Here is a 5,492-nt window from a genome sequence, read left to right on the forward strand (position 1 = left end):
TTTCTCTTTTTAAACTTTACTTGTCTAAGGAAGGGGTAGAAAGTACTAGAACCTTCAAAATCGCCACCACCCCCCCAACACCACCAAGTCAGCCATACTAAGGAAAGGCAAGAATTCAACAGAGTACCATGATATTCTCTTCACGGAACATTTGTATCGATTTTTTCAAGGGTTACAAAGGTTTTCTAAGATACTAGTTGGAAACCATTTCTCTCTCTCATCATTCCTATGGAGCACCTTTTTACCCCCTCTGGGGATACATTACCTTCAAACGATACCATCGGTAACATTAATTGCATCTTTCCCCTCCAAGTGTAGAAAGCTATTCAGAGCTCCAACTGGTCGCTGAGCCAGTTTGGACACGTCTGATTTACTCTTTAAAAGACCATCCACTCCGTATAGTATTGAGTCCTGAGCGCTGTGCTCGGCGTTTTTCAGGCATTGCCTTATTTAATCCTCAAAACAACGCAGGTTTTGTAAAATGGGTGCAATCATCGTCACCACCTTACAGATTAGGAGAGTGAGACACAGAGAGCATAAGAGACTGCCTAAGAGGAACGGAGGGACAGGCAGGGGCCAGTAGCTGCCCAAGACCACAGTTAATGATTCACTCAGCCCTCAGGGTTGCCGCACACACACTGTACACACACTCACTCACTCATCTTCAACTCTTTATCCCAGAGAGAGGCGGTGTCCGGCAAATTGCTTGGCAACGCGCTGAGAAAACTCCATCCAAACCCGGAGTCCGCCGCGTCCAGGACGCTTCTGGGCGCTGTCCAGCGGGCAGCGCGCCCGAGGCCTGGCTGGGGTCCTGTCTCTGGACACCCCCAAGGTGGAATGGAACGCCAAGGCCTGGATTTCAGACGTGGGGGGGTGGCACCGTCCCCAGGGACACTTGTTGTCGCCTCCCCACTCAGGCCAAGGAAGATGTCCCGGGGACCTAGACCTTGGGGAAGACATGCGCTGGCAAATAGTATCTGAGTATGGGTGCGGGGTCTCAGGTGTTTTTCCCCCACATGTCCTGCACGCCTTAGACGGACTGACCTCCCGTCCTCCCACTCCCGGACGCCCGCGGCGTGAGGACACGTCGCCCCTTCCTCGGACTACGAACCAAGCAGGCGCCGGGGCTCCAGGGGCTCGGGCAGCACCGCGGCGCTAGGACCTCGCGGCCGGCCCGCCCCCCGCCCGCCCCACCTGAGGTCCCTCTCTCGCCCGCACGCTCGCCCTGCCTCTGAGCGGTGCGGTTACCTGTGACGCCGCCCGCAGGGTCCCGAGCGTCGGCCCGGAGGTCGCCGCGGCAGAGCCGGCGGGGCTGGCCCGGGGTGCCCCCCTAGCCCGGCCTCACTGCACTCAAAGCGCTCCCTCCCGGGGCGCAGCGCCGCGGCGGGATCCCGACTCCGGGCTAGCTCGCCGCCCGCCGGCTCCAGGCGCCGCTCCCGCCGCTCCTGATTGGCCGCGGCGCGCAGCCGAGCCGCGCCCTGATTGGTCAGCCGAGAGCAGGGGCGGGGGGAGGCTCCGGGTGCCGCCTGGACCTACTCCCAGCGCCGCTGGCGCCGCAGCCTCGCAGCCCGGCTGCACCCCGGGGCCTCGATCCAGAAGCTGAACCCGGGATCCTGCCCCTCTGCCCCGAGTGCGGCCGGCTGTCCAGGCACGGGGCGGAGTGCAAAGCATAGCTGCGAGTAGCATGGGGGTGGCGGGTTGTGGGGATCGCCTCGCAGTCTCTTCCATACCCCGTGCCACACAGCTCATTGGTGGGTATCGTTGCTTCTCCAGCCTCACTCCTACGAGAGATTTTGACTACCTGTTCATTTTGATACTTTCACTATAAAAAGGGCGTAGGACGCAGGGCAGTGCCTTGTGAACAGTGGGCGCTAAATTGGGTTTGTGGATTAATATTGGACTTTACAAACAATCTCTATGTGGTGCAATCTGAGCTCACAAAGGGGAAGCGTCTAGTCCAAGGTCCTGGTCACGTTCACACATTTTTAGGAATGAGAAAGATAGTGAGATTTTCGTTTACAGTGAACTTATACTTAGCTAAAGAGATGAGGCTGAATAATAATAACATCATAATAATAACAACAATATAACCCTAACGTTTCCCTCGCACATATTTTTTGCTGGGCATTTTCCCCAGTGCTTTACATATGTTAATTCAGAAACACAAGAAACAGCTTTCATAAAGATGTCCATATGTCCTGTAAACATGGACAAGTGACATTAGTTCTGAGTATGCAGAGGTTTTCATCAGGAAGGCACAGTCACTCCATACTGCAGTAAAGAGGCACAATTTAGAATGGAGAGTGACTGTTGAGAATTAAAATTATTCTCATCTTCCATTTCTTCTTCCACCGTCTTTAGTCCTTCCAACATTTTCTCCCACCTGCACCGAACCTTTTAAAAAGTAAAAACAACCACTATAAATCAGGATGCCACCAGAACTTTGTTCCGCCACTCATAAAAGGACACCCCTCTAAATGCCCAGAAAGACGATTAGAAATAAATAGCACAGTTTATATTTTAGAACCTTTGACTTTGGTTGCACTAATGTCTTGAAAGCAAGTATGTAACTATTTTCCTACAGTTATTCCCCCTTTAATTCTATTCTTCTATGTAGTCAGAACACTTCAGTGAGAAATTTAGCTTGGTAGAGAAGTAAAGACCCTACTGAAATCCAGCTTGACCCACTCTTAACAGCCACTCTGGCCCTAAAGTGAACTTAAAGTCATTTACTTTGAGGAGCCCAAGATCCTAGAAAGAAATTAGCTCAGTTTCCTCAGTTTAGATCAATGGGCAAACAATCAATTCACCTTATATTGAAAAGATGAACTGGGCATGGGTGGAGCCTCATCTGATGGGAACACAAGAACACACAGACTATGTGAAGATGGTTCTTTCACCAGCATTGCTCTCCAAGCATCAGAAGCACATGGAGATGTCAGCCCATCGTGCCAGTTGCTCACTTTCCATAGCTGTGGCTTTTACCAATGTAGAAGTTCCATTAGGATTAGTCACACTATCACTCCAGAGAAGAAAGGCTATTTCAGCCAGAGAACCAGGTTCACCCAAGATGATTTCTTAAAGTGATCAACCCTGGTTATATCACATTAAACTCAGCCCTCTGGAAGGATGAGAAGTGAAAGAAGAATCTGGATCCTATGATATCCACTCTGGAATCTTCTTGTGGGCAAGAACTGTTAATGCATCTATCTATCCCACCTAGCAAAGCTGTGCTTCGTTCTGTCTCCTGCTTCACATTTCTCCTCTGCCAGCTCCTATTTAACACTCAAGACACAACTAAAATATCCTTTCCTTCGTGAGGCCTACACTAACTCTCCCAGGCAAAGGTGGTGATCCCCTTGCCTGTGTAATATCCTCATCACGGCACTAACCAACAGCATTCTAATGATCAGTTTACATAGCTTTCCATCCAACTAAATCTCTCCCATATCTAGCCTAGTAAATGAAACACAGTAGGTACTCACGGGGTGGGCAGGGCATGTCTGACTTTTCCAGAAGACCTGGATAGTGCCTCTGGGCCACACTGAGCCGGCTTTGGGCATTCTTCATGTCAGGTCTCTTTTTCTTCTGCTGAGTCAGCTATGGCAGCCATGAAGACCATGACCCCCAAGGCCAAGGTGGCCTGAGCCCAAGCAGCATTGGTGGTCAGCATCAGCAGGGCCAGGGGCAGGAGGGCTGCAGGATGTGCTAAGGACCAACCTGGGGCCCAAGGGCACCAGGAGGATGATTGTTTCTGGTTCCAGAGCATCAAGCTTACTAAAGATGTCAATATGCTGCTTCAGGAGATGCAAATTCAACACCCAAAGGCCTACTTGACAACAAGAGTAGCCATAACGCAGGATGACGTAACTGGTGATGGGACCACTTCCAATGTCCTGGTCATGGGAGAACTGCTACAACAAGCTGATCTCTACATGGCTGAAGGTCTTCATCCCAGAGTAAAAACAGAACGATTCGAAGCTGCAAAAATAGAAAAAAGGCACTTCAGTTTCTGCATGTTAAAGTAAGCAAAGAGATGAGCAGGGAAACAGTCATTGATGTGGCCAGAACATCTCTACCTGCTAAAATTCCTGCTGAACTTGCTAATGTCTTATTAACAGAAGCTGTAGCTGACTCCATCTTGGCCATTAAAAAATGAGATGAACCTATGGACCTCTTTGTGGTTGAGATCATGAAGATGAAACATAAATCTGAAACACACACAAGCTTAATCAGAGGTCTCATTTTGGACCATGGGCACGGCGTCCGGATATGAAAAAAATAGTAGAAGAAGATGCATACATTTTCATGTACAATGTGTCACTGGAATGTGAAAAAACAGAAGTACATTCTGGCTTTTTTTTTTTACTAGAGTACAGAAGAGAGAGAGAGACTAGTAAAAGCTGAAAGAAAACTCATGAAGATAAAGTTTAAAAAATAGAGCTGAAAAAGAAAGTCTGTCATGACTCAGATAAAGAATTTGTTGTTTTTAATCAAAAAGTAATTGACCCATTTTCCTTAGATGCTCTTGCAAAAAAATGCATAGTAGCTCTATGCAGAGCTAAAAGGAGAAATATGGAAAGGCTGACTCTAGCTTGTGGTGGAGTAGCTCTAAATTCTTTTGATGACCTAAATCCTGATGGTTTGGGACATGCAGGACTTGTCTATGAGTATACATTAGGAGAAAAGAAGTTCACCTTTATGGACAAATGTAACAATCCTTGCTCTGTCATGTTATTGGTCAAAGGACCAAATAAGCACACATTCGCTCAAATCAAAGATGCAATAAGAGATGGCCTGAGGGCTGTTACAAATGCTGTTGATGATGGCTGTGTAGTTCCAGGAACCGGTGCAGTGGAAGTAGCAATGGCAGAAGCCCTGATAAACAGAAGCCCAGTTGAAAAGGGCAGGGCTCAACTTGGAATTCAAGCATTTGCTGATGCATTGCTCATTATTCACAAAGTTCTTGCTCAGAATACTGGTTTTGACCTTCAGGAAACACTAGTTATAGTTCAAGCAGAACATTCAAATTCAGATCAATTTGTGGGTGTAAATTCGATCGCAGGTGAGGCAATGGTAGCAGCAGAGATAGGCAGACGGAATAACCGCTGTGTGAAGAAACAGCTTCACTCGTGCACTGTGATTGTCACCAACATCCTCCTGGTTGGTGAGACCGTGCAAGCAGGAACGTCTTCTCTGAAAGGTTGAATTGAAGCTTCTCTTGTATCATCTGAATCATGAAAGACTCTACAGAGCGATCCTAAGAATGCAGCTATAGGATTTTTATCTGAGCTTCAAATGATTTTCAAAGGAATATTCTTTTCCCAGGTGAAAAAAAGGAGAGAACACTGACACCTATTCAAATTCCAAAGTCTGAAATTGTAATTACGGTATTTTTTTAATTGCACTCAATGTACACATGAAAGCAGGCCATTTTCACCGAGTGAACAGGATGTTTTGCTTTAGCTTCAGTGATAAAAATACATGTTAGA

General features: G+C 47.7%; 1 protein-coding gene and 1 pseudogene across 5 annotated transcripts in view; one reads left to right on the top strand and one right to left on the bottom strand.

Annotated features, from left to right (window-relative positions):
* The window catches only part of STON2 (stonin 2), a 119,472-nt gene extending 118,050 nt beyond the window's left edge, over positions 1-1,422 (bottom strand). For 2 of the 5 annotated variants that reach the window (XM_039883968.1, XM_039883966.1), the window contains exon 1: positions 1,249-1,420. The gene's annotated coding sequence lies outside the window, so the exon portion shown is untranslated. Of the gene's footprint in view, positions 1-1,248 lie in introns of all 5 variants that reach the window. The other 3 variants (XM_039883965.1, XM_039883964.1, XM_039883967.1) reach the window with 2 other exon arrangements.
* Positions 1,423-3,602: 2,180 nt separating this feature from the next.
* LOC120619746 (T-complex protein 1 subunit zeta-like) lies at positions 3,603-5,208 on the top strand (annotated as a pseudogene).
* Positions 5,209-5,492: the final 284 nt, after the last annotated feature.

The sequence above is a fragment of the Pteropus medius genome, unplaced genomic scaffold (genome assembly GCF_902729225.1).
Source record: "Pteropus medius unplaced genomic scaffold, Ma_sr-lr_union100, whole genome shotgun sequence".
NCBI classification, from domain to species: domain Eukaryota; kingdom Metazoa; phylum Chordata; class Mammalia; order Chiroptera; family Pteropodidae; genus Pteropus; species Pteropus medius.